The sequence below is a fragment of the Peromyscus eremicus genome, chromosome 2 (assembly GCF_949786415.1).
Source record: "Peromyscus eremicus chromosome 2, PerEre_H2_v1, whole genome shotgun sequence".
Taxonomy (NCBI): Eukaryota; Metazoa; Chordata; class Mammalia; order Rodentia; family Cricetidae; genus Peromyscus; species Peromyscus eremicus.
Genome location: NC_081417.1, coordinates 135,005,749 through 135,023,591, shown reverse-complemented (window position 1 = coordinate 135,023,591; position 17,843 = coordinate 135,005,749). Strand labels below are relative to the sequence as shown.

The 17,843-nt window shown below is 44.6% G+C and overlaps 1 long non-coding RNA gene across 1 annotated transcript; it reads right to left on the bottom strand.

Annotated features, from left to right (window-relative positions):
- Positions 1-16,742: 16,742 nt before the first annotated feature.
- On the bottom strand, positions 16,743-17,840 carry LOC131904019 (uncharacterized). The gene is made up of 2 exons (XR_009377655.1): positions 17,633-17,840; positions 16,743-16,919 (listed from the first exon to the last, which is right to left on the bottom strand). It is a non-coding gene; the product is annotated as an uncharacterized LOC131904019 (long non-coding RNA).
- Between the last annotated feature and the right edge of the window lie 3 nt (positions 17,841-17,843).

Sequence of the window (17,843 nt, the reverse complement as noted above, 5' to 3'; positions counted from 1 at the left end):
TTATAATGAGCCATACCTACTGCTTCAGAAGGTTTGTGAGGATAAAAGCAGCACTGTTGGAATAGCAGCAGTAAGGGAGAAGACCACCACCACTTGAATGGCTCCTTCATGTTTCTGGAAGTGTAACCTCTAAAGAAACACTTTTGGCCCTCCTTTTAATCATGAGACTAGTCCAAGAAATTGGACTTTCCTCAGAAATTTCACTCAGGGGAGGTTGAAGCCTGGATCCAGCGAGAGGAGGGACTCATCTTAGGGAAAGGGATTTCCCACCATTCTGACATCTTGTCTGACTGCTTGCAAAAGACTCCAGCCAAAACAATGAAAGGCCAGTGATGAATGGACCCATACCTCCACCAGAACTGCTTAGCTGTGCATAATTCTGGCCCTTACACCTAAATGTGGTATTGTATTCCCCCAAATACCGTGCACGCTAATAAACTTATCTGGGGTCAGAGACAGAGCAGCCACAATATTAAACATAAAAGATAGGCAGTGGTAGCACACGCCTTTAATCCTAGCATTCCAGAAGCAGAAATCCATCTGGGATCTCTGTGAGTTCAAGGCCACATTGGAAACAGCCAAGCATGGTGACTCACACCTTTAATCCCAGAAAGCAAGACTTTAATCTCAGGGAGTGGTGGTAGAAAGCAGAAAGGTATATAAGGCATGAGGACCAGAAACTAGAAGCATTTGGCTGGTTAAGCATTTGGCCTGGTTAAGCATTCAGGCTTTTGAGCAGCAGTTCAGCTGAGACCATTCTGGATGAGGACTCGGAGGCCTCCAGTCTGAGGAGACAAAACCAGCTGAGGATCCGGCGAGGTGAGGTAGCTGTGGCTTGTTCCGTTTCTCTGATCTTCCAGTTCACCCCAATACCTGGCTCAGGTTTGATTTTATTAATAAGAACTTTTAAGATTCCTGCTACACCTAAACCTCATGTCAGGACTCCAGTTAGAGATCCAGAAAGTCATTGCATCTCCTTGGCCACACTGAGTAAGTCTTTCTAGTTTTCACTATCAAGTCTGTCTTTAATTTGCTTTGAAGATGCATTACTAAGCCTGGTTTGTTAGGACACTAGGGCTCTATCCTAATAGCTCCAAAACATAAGTATACATCAAGAACAAACAACCCTGGCTGCTCTTCTGGAGGACCCAGGTTCGATTTCTGCAGTTGGACATGATGACTCTCAACCATCTGCAACTCCAGTCCTGGGGATCCAACACCCTCTTCTGGCTTCTACAGACACTGCATGTGCTTAGTGTACAAACATACATGCAAGCAAAACACCCATACACATAAAAATACGATTAAAAAAAACTTTAAAAATCTCTCCCAATGGCTACTCCCTGGCACTTTAAATTTTCCTTTTGGAGCAAGCTACGTCCACATCCACCTACTTGGCCATGATCTCTGTGAGGTCTGCTCTAAGTGGCCAATCCTGTCAAGCTGTGGGTCTTCAATAGCCCTGAGGACAGAGCCGTCTGTCACTGCACAACCCATTCTTGCCCAAGTGCTTGTTCACCACAGGACTGGCAAAAGTCTTGAGCTCCAGGGGTCCCATCAAGCTGTGGACCCAGTTTCAACAGAAAGCAGCCGTGTCACTTTCCAACACGGGAAGGGGGGGGACAGTGAAGCACAGAAGCACAGATGCCACAGGCACTGTCACAGCCCTGTCCAAGTCCTGACTGCATGGCTTGGCTGTCCTCATGCTTAGGACTAATGGATGCCGCCTCTCCCATACCTACTGCTTTAGGACCTTGGCGTCCGAGTTTTTGCCAAATGGACTCTCAATGTCATCAAAAACTAATTTAATTAGGAGATCCACACCAGTATTTTCATAAAATCAAATAGCCTTTTATCACCAGCTTTCAAAGAAATGAGTACCTTTAATACAAGGGTGTCTGCCCATCCTTGGCCACCTGACCCTTGGTTTCGGGGTGGGGGTGGGGATGTTCAGAGCTACCTAGGAGCAAGTTTCATGATTCCTTGCCTTACTGAGTAAGTCCGGCTCTTCCTCAAAGGCTGGTGTGACCTTCACCTCCTCCTCACCCACAGACTTCTCATGTTCTCATCTCTCTGGCCCCAAGCCAACCTCACCACACACACACACAGCTTAGGAAGTTTGTGCCCATTCTCATTTCATTGTGTCTGCTTGGAGTTCCTCAGTTGGCTTCTGTGGAGCACCCTGTTCGTTCAAGCACAGCTCACCAGTGGTATCCTCCCACTCTGCCAGCATTTGGGGCCTGCCCCAGACTTCTCCTTCACTAACAGGCTTCTTGTAACTTCCTCCTTGTGGTAGTCATGAGCTAAATAGCTCTTCCTGGTGTTCATTGGCTGATATCTCCAAGACCTGGGACTTCTCTTCAGTAGACCTGACTTTCCCCGCCCATGGCCTTGGGCCCAGCTCCTTGGCCTTTTCCGGCAACAGCTGGGACTGTGCCTCCCCTCCTAGGCTAGGAAGTTCACTTCCACCTTCATGTGATGGCTCTAATTCTCCCTCCTGCTCTCCAGTGTTCTCGTTTGTGGTCGCTACTGTTTGGTGTATCTGAACACCACTTGTGGCCCTCTAGGTTGTCCTCTGAAAGGTCCTTCACACCACCCCCTGGTCCTTCTTCCCTCAGTCACATTTGGTTTCATTTTGAGTTAGATTTTCTAGCCAGGACTTGGTCTGGACTTCTGCACATACCTTGTGTTCCTGTATTTCCCTGGTATTTTGTGGATCGGGGTGGTTGTGTATTTTTCTTGTTTGCTTTGCTAAGCAAGGTCATGATCCTTAAATTTAAAGCACTCTTCATTGTTATTGTCGCTGCTCGGTCTTTCCTTGGGTGGAAGGACATACCTGGTGGCTTTGAAGAGTCGCACTCTGTAAGCCTGCTCCCAGACCCTGAGCAATTACCAGAGCCACTCTACAGTTCCCCTGTGGTGACAGATGGGAGCAGGCTGCTAGAGGCACAGACCTGGTGGTCACCAGCAGAGCCTGCAAGAATGGAAACTGTCGTGGTTTCCCCCATTTCTGCGGGTAAAGATGAGTAAGCCCTGCCTTGCTAACCTGTAGTCACTCACTGGTGGGTGGGACAACACTGAGCAGTTTGACCACTTGGGAAGCAAAGTGAACCCTAGTGGCTGGCCCAGAGGCTTGCCAACCCCATCCCTGTGTGGAGGCTCACAATAAAACTGGATTTCCTGGTTTTCAAGTGTGGGAGCCCAGAGCTTGGAAACTTGTTCTCACTCTCCTGAGAACCAAGGCTTTTCCCCTCTCAAGTCCTCCCCTGTGTGGATCAGAGTTTTGGGGGGTCAGTAGTTCTCAGCATTGTTATGCTCCTATGACACCACTCATTTTCAAAGTTTCCCCAGCCTCTGGCCTCCATACCACACCATTGCCCTGGTCTGGGAACTACTGAACTCACTGCACAGCCCCAACTTTAACTACCCTGCCTGTGTATAATGCAGTGGGCAGGGATTGGGGAAGAGAGCTGTGATTTAGGCCTATACTGAGTCTTCAGTGCCTTATCTCTTGATAGGAATGGCAGCATCTGTGAACAGCTGTATGTGGAAAGGCACAGGCATGGGTAGATGAGAGGTGAGCTGTGGCAAGCAGAAGGCCAGGGACAAGAGACAGAATTCTTCGGGGAGCTGGAGGATGGGTGGCCCAGCCTGATAATCAGAGCTGCCAGGACACAGACTCTGACTTTGATAACTTCAGTAACAGCTGTCAAGCCCAGCCTGGAGGAAAGACACGTTTTGAGTGGCAGCCGTTGGCAGCAAGCTGACCCGTATGGAAAGCAAAAAGTTGACCGGCCCCAAACAGCTTCTAGAATTGATTTGTTCCAGGGAGTTGTTTAAGCCTCCTGCTTCAGCCAGCATCGTCTGCTCAGTCGGGTAAAGCAGGGAAATGAGCGTTTGGACTTCATTTGGATGTTTTGGGAAGCCCGAGCCTTCCCATATCTCCCCGGCCAGCCTTTGGCTTTCCTTTAGGTTGGAACTCTTTTGTGTACTTCGAGTTCTTTTTAAATGATTTTGGTGACTGACACTTGGTGGTTGGCTTTATCTTTCCTGGTTCATCTGAGCCGTTTCAGTTCTGTACAGCTACATTTGGGCTAGTATGCCATTTGTGTGATGGGCCTTAAACCATTTGGGTGTCTGGCATGGGACAGAGAAGGTTTGGGGAGGTCTGCTTGGAGCACTGTGGTTCTCCGAGTCACCATGTTGGATCACTGGCATGCCTCTGAAGACACTGGTGACTCTAGGCTGGCCAAATCTCAGACTGAAAAACTCAGACCGTGCCCCCTGTAGCTCTCACCCTGAAATGGAGTGTTAAGAAGTCATGTTGTGCTATGACTTTTTTTTTTTTCATCCTCTAACTCATAGTCCTACCCTGTACCTGGCTCTTTCATGCTAAGGAAGGCTATCCCAGACTAAATAGTCAGGTAGGCTATCCTAGACTAAATCACATGGTGTGAAACTTACTACCACCCACTTTGGGAGGATTTCTCACAGCTCTTTCTGCAACCCCCCACCATCCTGTCCACAATAACTCTTGTTTTAAGCTATCTTTTCATGGTACTCCACTCAAGTTTTGAAGGGCAGCCTCTCCTTTCCTGTAAGGCCTGGCATGTCCTTTGATATATCACACTGCTTCTTTGCCATGGAGGCCCTTTCTCCCGATAAAGCTCATTCCTGAAGGGTAATTTTGTGGCTGCTACTTTCCCAAACCAACCCACTGCATCCCTCCTTAACACACTTGAGATCGAGAAATGAGAATGAAATTGAGGACATTTCTGCTGCAGTTATGTAAACATGAAAAATATTAAGCATACTCCCTTGGTGCCCCCTAGAAAAAGTTCTAGCTGACTAGCCTTTGGTAATTCATGATTGTTTCTAAAGCAATATGGGCCAAGCCAATCTTTCCCACAAATAACTTACTACTAAACAGGCCACTTGATTTGTGAATTTTTCTTTATCTGCGTACTAAAATTATCATTCTCAGTGTGCCTGTTTAAAAGGTGTGTGTGTAAGCATGTATATGTATAAATGTGAGTATTTGGGAGACATTTTTAGACTGTTAATAAATTGCAGCTACTGCCTCTGTATTTCTCTCTCTCTCTAAAACCGTGATGAGCTAAAATGGGTGAATTTAAAGTATTTGACTTTGAAACTAAAATAAAAACCAGTTTTATAGAATTTTACTTCAAGCAGGCCTATCTAAAATTTTATCTAGTTGGAATATTGGTTTTGTGCATGTTTCCTTATGAAATGGGTTGGGTCTGGTGCTAATAATTCTGGAAACTAAGGCTGAAAAAACAAACCCTATGGGATTTACAGGATCCTAAAAATGTAAAGGTGCTTAAACTGTTAAAAAAAAAAAGGGGGGGGGATTTTAGTAAATACTCAGAAACTCTCTAAACTTTTTTTTCCTAAACTTACTTTTGCTAGGAAAAGTTAAAATAAAGTTGAATTGTAGATGGGCCTATATGCAGAGATCCCTTTACATGATTTCCCAGCTTTGGTCTACATGAAATATGCATATATTTTGTCAGTGTTGAAAAGGGATAACTGTCCAGTTCAGATCATTGCTAATAGTGTCATTTGTGTTAACTATAAGATATTTGGGTGTTATCACTAGGGAATGGGGGTTCCCTTTTGTGGCTTGCTAGTTTCCTTGATGAAGAATTTTAAAATGGACTTGGAAGGAATGAAGGACTGTTTTCTTCTAGTTTGAGAGAAAATTACAGATCAGACAGAAAGGAGGGGCTAGACAAGGGAAGGAAAGGCCTGCCTTCTGAGTCAGCAGTCAGGCGAAGTGATGGGGAGCTGTAGCGATTCTGTATGGGGGGGGGGGGTACCCTTCAGAAGGAAGGAGAATGCCCAGAGTAGGGCAGACATGATTAGGATTGGGGCTGCTATCCAAAGGAGACTAAGTGGGCATGGTATCTACCAATTATTAGACATTTTGAGTCATCACTCAGAGAAAGAGACAAGGGCTGGAGAGACGATTCAGTGGGTAAGAACACTGGCCAATTGTGGTAACATATGCCTTTAATCTCAGTACTTAGAAGGCAGAGGCAGGTGGATATCTATGAGTTCAAGACCAGCCTGGTCTGCATGGTGAGTTCCAGGACAGTCAGAGCCATGTAGAGAGACCCTGTCTCAAAACAAAACCCTGTCTCAAAACAAAACAAAACAAAACAAAACAAAAACAAAAAAAACAAAAAAAAAAAAGAAGAAGAAGAAGAAGCATTAGCTGTTGTTCTAGGGGACCCAGTTTTGGCTCCCAACATCCGTATGGCAATTCACATCTGTAATTCTAGTGCCAGGGAATCCAGTGCCCTCTGCTGGTCTCTGTGGGCACTAGACATGCACATTGTGCACAGAAATACAAGCACACAAAACATCCATACACTACCAAGTAACTTTAAAAAAAAAGAAAGAAAGAAAGAAAAGAAAAAGAGAAGAGGCAAAGGGAACTGCTAAAATCTATAAACAACTACAAAGGGAAGAGAAGACAGTGTGTGACGTTACACTGTTAGAGACAGGGAAGAGAGGACAGTGTGTGTGTGACGTTACACTAGAGGCAGATTAGAATGCCGTGCCCATTCAGGACGAGAGGTAAAAGTCAGATTGTATTCTTTCACTGAGACAAAGACTCTTTGTTTTGCTTGGCCACAATAAAGTCTTGATACCAACACCCTCCTTTTCACATGGTATTTTCAATCTTTCTCTGTCCTGGAGCTCACTATGTAGATCAGGTTTGAACTCACAGGGATCCTCCTGCCTCTGCCTTCCCAATGCTGGCATTAAGGGCATTCTCCATCATACCTAACAAGGTATTTTGAACATTGAGGGACAGTTAAAGTGATTCATCTCCCTATTTGTTCCCAAGGAAATTCAAGACAGGGTCCATCCTCAGTGGCCTCCACATCTGCTAATGCTGGTCCCTTGTCTAGCTACCTAATGATTTGGGGGGTGTGTGTGTGTGTGTGTGTGTGTGTGTGTGTGTGTGTGTGTATTGTAAATGTTATCTGCCAAAACTTGAAGAGCAATGTTGGCTTCAGGGTCCTTGATCATTATGCTCAAAATTCATGTTTAAAAACAGAAAATATCCCTATGGCATATGTCATGAAATGCTGTATAATGCTGACATGTAGAACATGCTATTAAGTGTTTTCTTCCTTGACTCTAGTCACAGCTTTTTTCCTGTAGGAAACTGTGATGCTGTGTCCTCTCTGGGTTCAGTATTATTATTATTATTTTATATTTTAGTTTATTATTTTGGTTTTTTTGAAGACAAGGTTTCTCTGTGTATCCGTGGCTGTCCTGGACTCACTCTGTAGACCAGCCTGGCCTTGAACTCAAGAGATCTGCCTGTCTCTGCCTCTCAAGTGCTGGGATTAAAGGTGTTCACCACCATCACCCAGAGGGTTCAGTATTCTTAAACATTTATATGAGATACATGGAAAGCCTTACTAAAGGGGAGCTAATACTATTTTTGTTTGTTTGTTGAGATAGGGTCTCACTATGTAAACCAGGCTGGCCCTGAACTCACAGACATCTGCCTCTACATGCCTCCTGATGCTGGGATTAAGAGCGTGCACCATCACATCTGGCATGGGAGTGCTAATATTTTTTAAAGGACAAAAAGCATTTCTAAAAATAAAGTTAATATTCTCTATTCTCTCTCCTCTGTTTTGATTTAAACATCGTGGCGTGATTTAAATTCAGTTGTCCTGCCGGGTGGTGGTGGTGCACGCCTTTAATCCCAGCACTTGAGAGGACACATATACATACATACATTCTCCCATGAACGTGTACCCACACAGGAGCAAGCAAGTGGTGACAGAGAGCCTCCCTATGGAAACATGAGGGAGGCAGAGGCAGGCGGATCTCTGTGAGTTCAAGGCCAGCCTGGGCTACAGAGTGAGTTCCAGGAAAGGCGCAAAGCTACACAGAGAAACCCTGTCTCGAAAAAACAAAAAATAAATAAATAAATTTAGTTGTCCTTTTAAAAGCAGGCAATGAGCAGATGTGGAAATAGCTTGTGATCTCCCCTTCCCTTTGCCACAATTTCTTTCAAAGAAATATATTCTGGAATCTAGAAACAGTTTGCATGGGTAAGAAAAACAAAGACTTCCTTACAGATCAAATGAGCCAGGGTGTCTAAGATTGCTGCATTTTCTTTCCTGGAAGTCTCTCCAAACTGGATTTAAACACCACCAGGCCCACGAAGAAGACATCGAGTTAGCTCCCCACAGGAATAAAGGGTAGGGATCGTGGTGATGTAGCACATGTGGCCATTCCACTGGTTAGATGAGGAAGACATGATCATCACCTCCTAACAAGGGAAGGAATAGATCCCTGGGACCCATATGGTAGCAGGAGAGAACTGACTCCCAAAAGTTGTGCTCTGACTCTGACTTCCACAAGCCATCCATGGCATACATACACCACACACACACACACACACACACACACACACACACACACACACACACGGTGGTGGGATGGAGAGAAATTTAAATATGTACTTTTTTTTGGGAACCAGTTTGGGGCTGGAGAGATGGCAAAGTAGTTAAGAGCACTTACTGTTCTTCCCAAGAACTCAGGTTGAATTCTCAGCACCCACATGGCAGCTCACAGCTATCTCTACCTCCAATTCCAGGAGATATGATGCCTTCTAGCCTCTTGAGGGTACCAGGCACACACATGGTACACATATATACATGCAGGCAAAACACTCATAAATTTACCTAAAAAATAAAATTGGAACTGGTGTGATCCCCAGAGCTTAAAAAAAGAAGCAACTGGCTCTTTTGTTCCAGGGCATGACTGCCACATAAACTACAGGACAGGGAGGCCTGACCTTTAGAGGAAACAGAATATACAGGGCAAATAGAGGCTTTGTTTTAGAGAGCAAAAAGGCACCAGAGGTAACCAGAGGTCTGCTTTGTGAGACTGTGGCATGATTTGGATTCCACAAGCCTACCTGGCCACAAACAGGATCTCAGATACATTAGGTGTTCAGTCCCACCTCCCCTCCACTGTACCTGAAGGAGGGCTCTAAACACTCACCGTGAAGTTCAGTTACCATGGACTACGCTGTTATCCCAGACTTTGATCCAGGTTCAGAACAGCCCTTCCTTAAGTGATTTGAGCCCCTTTGAAATTCTCTGTGGAAGGCCCTCCCTCTAATGACTTGTGTTCTGTGAGGAAACTTAAGCCTGATAAAACAGGTGCCCTCACTGGTCCACTTCAGTGGTCCCTCCACCATCTTTGAGAGGCACAGCTATGCGAGTGAAAAGCCCCTTCGCCTTGGGATCTGATATTGGCAAAGTCCTTTCCTTCATTATCCCCATCTCTATATTCAGACTGGGAAGGCCACACACTGTGACCCTGTCCACTCCATCATCACTAGATCAGCAGACATGACTCCCAGATTTATCATTCTAGGGTCAATAGTCATCCAGACCCAGAGATATCAAACCAGACAACCAAGAATTGTGATCCACATATGCCCTATGTCCTACACCTATGAGCATAACCAGGGATTAAAATCCCTCTTCAAGAAGATTAGTAAGTGCCTGTATCTTAAACAGAAAGCATAGAAAAGCCTTGCTTTGAGTGTTGATCTTTAAAAAAAAATGTATCTTACATATATGGGTGTTTTGTCTGCATGTATTATGTGTGTACCAAGTGTATACCTGGTCCCAATGAGGATGTCAGATCCCCTGGAACTGGAATTATGGACAGTTGTGAGTTGTCATGTGGACACTGAGAATCAAACCCAAGTCCTCTGAAAGAACAAGAGCTCTTAACCGGTGAGTCATCTCTCTAGCCCAAGAAATGTTGACCTTTTTCTTTTTTCTTTCTTTTTTTTTTTTTTGGCCAGGGTTTCTCTGTGTAGTTTTGGTTCCTATCCTGGGTCTCACTCTGTAGACCAGGCTGGCCTCAAACTCACAGAGATCTGCCTGGCTCTGCCTCCCAAGTGCTAGGATTAAAGGTGTGTGCCACCACCCAGCAATAAATTTATATATATTATATATTTTAAGATTTATTTATTTATTATGTATATGGTGTTCTGCCTGTGTGTATGCCTACAAGCCAGAAGGGGGCACTAGAGCTCATTATAGATGGTTGTGAGCCACCATGTGGTTAGTGGGAGTTGAACCCTGGTCCTCTGGAAGAACAGCCAGTGCTCTTAACCTCTGAACCATCTCTCCAGCTCATGACCTTTTCTTATTTTCTTACCCCTACCTTATGGCCTCATCTGCTACATCTTCAATCCTATAGCTCCTTGGTGTGGATAACTACTTCAAATAGAATCGAGGAGATTTTTACTTGGGGGTTATCTTGTGGATTTCCTAGATTTGCTCTATCTGACGTGACCTCCCAGCTCCTTCTGATAATAAGACTTCTCCATTGTTCCATAATCTATTTTAAAAGGGGGCAGTCGTTTCATAGTCAACTCTTTTCATATTGCAGTGGAAGGAACACATTCAAACCTGAAAAGGCCTCCGCATCTTCCTTGATCCCTAAGCTAACTGGGCCCCTGTCTTTCCTAGACCCGCTGGCAAATACGTGTTTGCGCTCCACCTGACAGCTAGCTTTGTCCATTGTAGACAGCTTGACAAATGGAACCAGATACGGAAATTCCTCCCAGTTTCTGCCACAGGCCTCTCGGTCAACTGCCAGCTTTTTCCATCATCCTCTATCAACAAGAAGCAGTCAGATGAGCCATCACTTCTCTCTGTAGGAATGCTCTCAAGTGCATATGTTAGACAGGTGGAAGCTAGATGAAGGGAGTTAGTGTAAGGCTCATGAGTGTGACCATCCCCCCCCTTTTTTTATGAGTAAAGCATGGTCACCTTTCTGATTATACCCAGGGAGCATACATAAGACATGCAGTTTCCTCATGATGTGCTCAAAAGTACCTGTCTTACTTAGGGTTTCTACTGCTATGAAGAGACACCATGACCATAGCAACTCTTATAAAGGAAAAACATTTAATTGTGGTGGCTTACATTTTCAGAGGTTTAATCCATGATCATCATGGTGTGACATGGTGGCATGCAGGCAGACATGGTGCTGGGAGATGAGAGTCCTACATTTTGATAGGCAGGCAACAGGAAGTGGTCTGTCACACTGGGCAGGATCTTGGGCATAGGAGACCTCAAAGCCCACCCCCACAGTGACACACTTCCTCCAACAAGACCACACCTACTCCAACAAGGCCTCAACTCCTAATAGTGCCAGTCCCTTTGGGGCCATTTTCTTTCAAACCACCACATTCCACTCCTTGGCCCTCAAAGGCTGTGGCCATATCATAATGCAAAATGCATTCAGGGGGCTGGAGAGATGGCTCAGTGTTTAAAAGTACTAGCTGTTCTTCCAGAGGACTTGGGTTCAATTTCCAGCACCCACATTGCAGCTCACAACTGTCTATAACTCCAGTTTCAAGGATCCAATACCCTCATACAGGTAAACCAGTGTTCATGAAACAAAAATAAAAAATAAATACATTCAGTCTCACTTCAAAAGTCCCCATAGTCTATAACAGTCTCAAACTTATTTAAAAGTCTAAAGTTCAAAGTCTCTTTTGAGACTCATGCAATCTCTTAACTGTAATCCCCTATAAAATCAAAACCAAAAAGTAGATCACATCGTTCCAACATATAATGACACAAAATATACATCATTTCAAAATATAGGTAAGGGAACATAGGAAATACTGGACCAAAGCAAGACCAAAAACCAGCTGGGCAAACTCCAAACACTGCATCTCCATGTCTGATGTCAAAGTGCTCTTCAGATCTCCAACTCCTTTCAGCTTTGTTGACTGCAACACACTTCTTTCTTTTGGGCTGGTTCCACTCCCTTTTATCAGCTCTCCTCGGCAGGTATCCCACAGCTCTGGCATCTCCAACATCTTGGGGTCTCCAAGGCAATCCAGGCTTCAACCTCACAGCTTCATGCAATGGCCTCTCTAAGCCTCCATTCAGGGACACCCCTGACACATGCCTGGCCTCAGTGGCTTTCCTTAGTTGGGGAGGCAAATTCCATAGCCCCTTTCTTGTTGTGGGATAATCCTTATGTACATTGTAAAGATGTGTCTCTGCCTAAGGTACCTTCTGATTGGTTTAATAAAGAGTTGAATGGCCAATAGCTAGGGAGGAGTGGTTAGGCGGGACTTCCAGTCAGAGAGAAGAACCTAGGGTTAGAATCTAGGCACAAGGGAGATGCCAGCAAGACATTGAGGAGGTCAGATGTACACAATGAAAGAGAGATAAAAAGCCACATTATAGAACATAGATTAATAGAAATTGGTTAATTTAAGTTATAAGGGCCAGTGAGACAAGCCTAAGCTAAGGGCCAAGCTTTCATAGTTAATAAGTCTCTGTGTCATTATTTGGGGGCTAGCAGTCCAAAGAAAATCCACCAACACTTTCTTCTATCCTTAACTCCAGAACCATGTGGCCAAAGTTGCCAAGTTCTGCTGCTTACTGGGGCTGGAACATGGCCTCCTTGTTCAATTACATCTTCAATAACTTTCTGTTTTTGATGGTTTCCTTTATTGCCTAAACTTGTTCTATAGATCAGGCTGGCCCCTTCTAACCCAGAGATCTGCCAGCCTCTGCCTTCAGAATGCTGGGATTAAAGATGTGCCCACCACCAAGGTCTAAGCTTTTCATAAGTTGGAAACTTAGCTGGGTGGGATCTTGCCCTGAGGTCACCACTCCCTTTATTCCATTTCTTAATCTGTTTATCTTCTTGAACACGGAACTTAGCTCCATTCACTTTCTGGTGCTCCTTTTCTCTTCAAATATTTTTCCTTGCTCAGCTTGCTCCTTTTTATTATAAATCTTCATTAGTGTTAACACTAATAACCACACAACAGAGTCTATACTAGGCTGTTTTGAGATTTCTTCTGCCAAGGGAATTAATCCAAAACTTTAGCCTCAGACAAACTTTTCAGATAAGGGCAAAAAATAGCCACATTCTTCACCAAAATATTCCAAGATCCATTTCTAGGCAACATACCAAAATTTTCCTCTGAAACCTCTTGAGCCAGCCCCCCACAGTTCAAATCATTCTTAGCACCACTGTCTTCCATGCTCCTACTGGAATGGCCCATTAAACAGCACTTAAAGTATTCCACTGCTTTCCTAACCCAAACTCCCAAAGTCCAAATTCCTTCAAACAAAAGCATGGTCAGGCCTTTCATAGCAATACTCCAGTCCCCAGTAACAACTTCTGTCTTAGGTGTTTCTATTGCTGTGAAGAGACACCATGGTCACAGCAACTCTTGGTCATAACAACTCTTATCAAGAAAAAACATTTAATTAGGGTGGCTTACATTTTCAGAGGTTTAGTCCATCATCATCATGGTACGACATGGTGACATGCAGGCAGACGTGGTGCTGGAGCTGAGAGTCTTACTTCTTGATAGGCAGGCAACAGGAAGTGTTCTGTCACACTGGGCAAGATCTCAAAGCCCACCCCCACAGTGACACACTTCCTCCAACAAGACCATACCTGCTCCTACAAGGCCATACCTCCTAATAGTTCCACTCCCTTCGGGGCATTTTCTTTCAAACCACCACAGTGACTAATCTTCATAATAAAAAAAATCAAGAGAAAACATGAAATTGGTGTTTCCTTAGGAAAAGCTGAGAAAAACCACTGAACTATGTATACATCTGTGTTTCTCCAACACCTAAACATCATGTCTGAACCCCTAATCCTGATTTAGAGTGCTGTGGCAGTTTGAATGAAAATAACCTCATAGACTTTATGTTTAAATATTCATATGTTTAAATATTCATGCTGTGGAAAAATCCTTTTCTACACTATGACTATGTATTACTCTCATTGGTTAATAAAAAGCTGACAGGCCAAAGGCTGGGCAGGAAGTATAGGTGGGACAGCCAGATACAGAGAACTCTGAGAAAAAGGAGGATGGAGTCAGAAGAGTCACTAGCCAGATGGAGAATGAGCTGGACATACAAAATGGGCTAGAGGTAAAGGCCATGATCCTCAGGGAATTACATGAATTAAAAGAAATAGGTTGAGTTGTAAGAGCTAGTTAGCAACAAGCCTGAGCTACTAGCTGAGCATTTATAAGTAATATTAAGCCTCTGAGTTGGTTATTTGGGACTGGGTAGTCAGGACAGGAAATGTCCATTTACAAACTTGGTCCCAGTTGATAGTGCTATTTTGGAAGGATTAGGAGGTGTAGCCTTGCTAGAGGAAGTATGTCACTAGGGACATGCTTTGATATCAAAAGACTCACACCAGACTCTAGCTCTCTCTGCCTCTTGATTGTAATTCAAGATGTGAGTTCTCAGCTGCCACTTCATGGACTCTAACCCTCTGAAACTTACATCCAGAATAAACTCTTTCTTCTGTAAGTTGCCTTGGTCATGGTGTTTCATCACAGCCATAGAAAAACAACTAATACAGGCAATCCTTACATCTCTTTGACTGTCTTCCCAATGCAACCCGTTTGAGATAGGAGTAAAGGGCAGTGCACGTGAGAAGCCCTGACTCTGGCATCAGTTGAAGCCTCTGACAGGAACTGAGCAGGAATTCTAGCAGAATCAACTACTGCCAAAGCCCTTTCTGCCTTTCGAGCTATAAAATCGCCATAAGCCTGCACTTTTCTAGAAATCTCCCCAGAGACCCGCCTCAACGGAAAGGACATGCTAAGCCCCTTGTGCAGCGCTGGTGTCTCATCTTTCCCTGACTAAGGTTGTCAGTTCATCCAAGGCAGCTCTGGAACCACTTCATGGGAGAAAGGAAAAACGACTTCTTAGCAGACTTTTGAGATTTGAGAGTCACCGAAAGGATATATATATAGCTGATAAGACAACTGATGCTTATTGTCCCTCTCAGAGACTGCACCCCTTTTTGGGAAAGCCTTTTTTCACCTGCTCTCACTTGGGATTTGTGCATCATTCCTTGTTCTGTGTTGAGTCCTTGCATAGCTCCAGGAACTTGGACCTGACTCAGGGTGGTAAGGGGGAAAAAAATGACAAACACAGACAGACACACAGAAAGGCTGGGATCGGGTGGTCTGGATTTTCTGACAAAACCAGACCACCTTGGACGTTCAATGTGTTCATTACATAGAGTGGAACAGGGAGGTGGGGTTATTGCATACAGCTGAACAAGAAGGCAGGGTTTATGGTATGCGTCTGGTCAAGGAGAGAATCTAGCTAATCTGGCGTGGGAGCAGAGCAGTCTCTGTGGGGTAGCTGTCTTCAGGACCCAATCAAGAGGGAGAAAGCTGGCCAGGCACGGTGGCGCATGCCTTTAATCCCAGCACTCGGGAGGCAGAGGCAGGCGGATCTCTGTGAGTTCGAGGCCAACCTGGTCTACAGAGTGAGTTTCAGGACAGGCTCCAAAGCTACACAGAGAAACTATGTCTCGGGGGAAAAAAAGGGAGAAAGTTATGGTGGACATTTTCTGCACACACTGTCCATGTTTACACATATACCAGCGAAAGCCTTGGCCATCCCTCTGAGTCCCACAGGGAGTGGTGGCAGCTGTTTTCCCATGGGTCTTAGTCATGCACATGTCAACAGCACACGTTCAGTTCAGTTGGAGCTTGAGGGTTAAGAGAAAGACACTTAGGAGTGTAGGGAGCTGAGGAAGCCTATATTCAAGTATCTTTTAGTGGGGGGCTAGAGAGATGGCTCAAAGGTAAAGAGTATACTACTGCTCTTGCAGAAGACTCAGTTTTGATTCCCAGCACCTACACGGAAACCCACAACCAGCTGTAACTTCAGGGATCCAAGGTCGTCTTCTGACCTCCTCCCGCACCAGCTGTGTACATGGTGCATATACATACGTGTGGGTAAAATACCTGTGCACATAAAATAAATCTTTAAAATACACATGTCTTTAAAAACTTTCAAACTCGTAATGCTAGCTAATCCTGAATGTCAGCGGCAATCCACAAACTTCTAGGTCCCCAAAAATCTAGGACAATGGTTCTCAACCTGTGGGTCATGACCCCTTTGACAAAACCTCTATCTCCAAAAATATTCACCATACAATTCATAACAGTAGCAAAATTACAGTTTTGAAGTATCAAAGAAGATAATTTTATGGTTGGGAGGGTCATCACACCACAAGGAACCGTATTAAAGGGTCGCAGCGGTGTAAGGTTGAGAAGCATGGCTCTAGGGGAAGTCCCCGGGCTGCTGAGGGTGAAGGTGGAGTTGTGTCCCTGTCTCCTCAGTGCTGACACTTGAAAAGGAGGTGTGTTTTTTTTTCCCTTCACTTCACTGTGCCTTTTGGTTTGCTGAGGACAGGTTGTTAAGACTGGCTTATCAGGGGTGCCAGGAACCAGGCTCTTACCCTGGCGGCTGTGTAAATGCAAAAAGTTGAGAATTACCAGACAAGTTGCTGAGCATGTGGCTTAGTGGGAAGGGTGTTGGCATACCACGCAAGAAAGCCTGGGTTCCATCTCCAGAATCAGAGAAAGTGGGCAGGTGGCACAGCTCAGTGTCCTGGCACTTGGTAGGTGGGGTCAGGAGGATCAGGAGGCCAAAATCATCCACAGCTACATAGACATATATCCCATTCAGTGACAGGCTAGGCTTCATAGGGCCCTGTCATAAAAAAGAATTAACTGAGGAATAAAAATGAACAACAGAAAAAAAACATTAAAAAAAGAATTAGCAGGAAAAAATTATCCTTCAAACACTAAGAAATTGATATGAGAAAACAAACTGGTACACTCATACTGTCTTACAAAATGATTTATTAAAAATGAATTCTGAAAGATTCCAAATTTCAGGCCTGGGATACAAGCAGATTCCATCAAAAGCCCTCTGGTCAAGTACAGGTCCACACAGAAGATTATGTTACCAAGTTTCCATGCCCAGGTTTGCTACAGAATCAACATGTCCAATCGATGACACCTAAAAACACAAAGTAAGATATTGTGTTAGTGTAAGTCTGACTAAGGGGGACTGGAAAGACTCTCCGTGGTTAAGAGCTGTTCTGACAGAGGACCTGTGTTAGATTCCCAGCAGCCACATGACATTACAGTCTATAACTACAGTTCTGGGAAATCCAAAGACCTAGCCCCCATGGGACCCAGGAATACACATGGTACCAACATATATGTAGGCAAAACATACACACATATAAATGTATATATAAAACTTAATTTGTGTGTGTGTATAACACATAGACCTTTATCCAATTAATAATATTAAAAATAGTCCATCATAGGTGGGTGGTGGTGGTGGTGGTGGTGGTGGTGGTGGTGGTGGTGGTGGTACACGCCTTTAATCCCAGTACTGGGAGGCAAAGGCAGGCAGATCTTTGCAAGTTCAATGCCAGCCTGTTATACATAGTTCTAGGACAGGTAAGGCTACACAGAGAAACTCTGTCTCGAAAAACCAATAATAATAATAATAATAATAATAATAATAATAATAATAGCCCATCAGTGATTGCACACAAAAATATATATATGTGGAGCCCAGGCCACCTTTCAAAGGGAGCCATAGAAAGTGACTAGCGGGTCAAACTCCCACCCCCACCCCAGGGTAAGCAGCCTCCAAGAGACTCCCCAAAGCAAACTGAGGAAGGGCTGGCAGAGCAAGAGACTTAGGAGTCAATCTACTTGAGTTGTTTAGAAGAATCCTCCGATGGCCACGCCCTGGCACTCTACCATTTCCTTCTGAAACAAGCAGTGTCCACATCCATCCTTCCTGTGCCCCTCACCGTGCGGAGCTGCCCCGCCACAGTCCCAGCGTTTCGTCATTGCCGAGCTGCCCCCATCATCACAGCTGTCGGATCCCTGGCTTCATGGGATCAGCGGGAGTGGTAGATGC